The following is a 2,189-nucleotide window of genomic DNA, read 5'->3' as shown; positions in this document are numbered from 1 at the left end:
GGAACTAGGTTCTATGTTTGGTGTAGTGGTTAAGTGTGTGGACACTAATCTGGGAGAACCAGGTTTGATTCCCCACTCCTCCACTTGCAGCTGCTGGATGACCTTCAGCAAGCCATAGTTCTGACAAGAGCTGTCCTTGAAAGGGCAGTTCTTGAAAGCGCTCTCTCAGCCCCACCAACCTCACAGGGTGTCTGTTGTGGGGAGGGGAAGGGAAATGAGTTTGTAAACCGCTCTGAGACTATGAGTGAAGGGTGGGGTATAAATCCAATCTCTTCTTCCTCTTCTGTGGGCCTGATACTATATAGTGAGGAGTCCAACCTCCTCTAGAATCCCAAACACTTATCAAGTGTACCAATTTCTCTTCTTCATGCCAAAGGCACTCTCCACAGACTCCACTGCTGCTCTCCGTAGAATGGTCATTGATGCTTCAAAGATGAAAAAAAGGAACTCATTCTACAACGGGGATCTCTTTCCTGACAAGTCACATGATGGTGCCCATGTAATGAGTGACGTCAGAATATACCCAACATAATATTCTTAAAAGGATTATACCACATCAAAAGAAGAAGAAGAAGAAGAAAAAGAGATTCTACATCAAAACTGCATGAAACATTTATTTTTCTTCTTAGGGTTTTTCACATCTCTCATTCTGAATCCCTTATTAATCGTTGCCTTTTTGGCTGTCAAATTGCAGAAAAGGGAAGTTTGCATTTCCATGATCCACTGTTGAACCTAGTCTGCGTGAACAGGGCAAGATGTGTATTTTTGCTTTGATATATGCAATCAGATATATTCAGAGTATGTCTTCTCATGTACCAAAGCTGGAAAAATATTTGTGTATCCCACTCACACAAAATGACAACCGCATATATAAGGAAAGTTGTGGGTAGCAATTTGAGTGCAAAGAAATGCAATGGATGAAATAGGCTTAAAGTTTTGTTGGAGTTTGTGATGCCTTTTGTGTGAAACTTGAATATAATACTTACTGCTACAGAAACAGCTAGTATGTTTAAAAATAAAGGCACAGAGAAAATATTAGGTAAGTGGCACAACTTTGCCTTGTTTTGTTTGCCCCATTAATTTTTTCTTTTCAGGTCTTAACACCAAATTGGAAAGAACATTTTTAATTCCAAAAAAAGAAAAGGGGAAAAAAGGATCAAAGTTAAAATTCAGAACCAACAAAATATATTTGCATGGACATGGCTTTGGGAAGGGGGATTCTGTGATAACATCCCTATCCAATTATTGTGTAATAGTTACATTCTCAGCTATAGAGTTCCCTTTTCCTTAGTATCTTTTCTCAATGTATTGATTGTGGTGGATCTAAAGTGCCCCTCTGATTCTACCAGAAGCCTGCATACTTGTCATGAATATAGCCTGTATGCTCAGAGGTAACCCCTGGATAACCCCAAGTCTTTAGAGATGTCCCAGTTAACATAGAAATATGAAGTTTCCTCCCTAGACAATAGAAGAATGTATAAGTCTATCCCTCTTCCCCTTTGTTTTATTAACAACTAGGGATAAGGCCCATTGTGGAAATAAATACAATAAGCTCTAGAAAGAGGCTCTGAGTGGGTGTCCTGGTCTTGGGCACTCAGCATCAATTTACTATGGCGACCCCAGCAGGGTAGAATGAGCTTACTGTTTTCTCCAGGGGAGCTGATCTCTGCCATCTTAAGAGCAATTGTAATTCTGAGTGACCTCCAGCCCTCCCCTGGGCATTGGCAACAATGGTTCCCCAGGAGGAAATGGCTGGTTTGAAGGGTGGAGTCTATAGCATTGTACCTGTCTAAGGACCCACCCCTCCACAAACCCCACCCTCTCCAAGCTCCATCCCTAACATCTTTAGGACTTTCCCAGCCTGGAGGTGGCAGCCCTATCTCCTTCCCAGCCAACCATTAACGTACCGTTATTTGCCCCTCTGACAAATGGGCCCCGTTCACACGAGGCGATTTGGCCCGGGAGCGGGACAGTTCGGGGGCGGGTCAAACCGGCGCGATCACACCACAACATCTGTAAAGCGCCGTGATACCGTCCCCGAACTGGCCCTTTCCCGGAAAAAAGCGCCTCAAACTGAACCACCTACCTCGGTGGTTCAAACAGAAGAGGCGCTTCTTCCCGGGCGTTTGATCGCCGGCGCGACTTTGCGCCGGCACAAACCCGGGCCGGAGCCGAACTGCGCATGTTCA

Source organism: Gekko japonicus, unplaced genomic scaffold, assembly GCF_001447785.1.
Source record: "Gekko japonicus isolate JY-2015 unplaced genomic scaffold, Gekko_japonicus_V1.1 scaffold525, whole genome shotgun sequence".
Lineage (NCBI taxonomy): Eukaryota > Metazoa > Chordata > Lepidosauria > Squamata > Gekkonidae > Gekko > Gekko japonicus.
The sequence above is the reverse complement of the archived record's forward strand: the minus strand, read 5'-3'. Positions refer to the sequence as shown.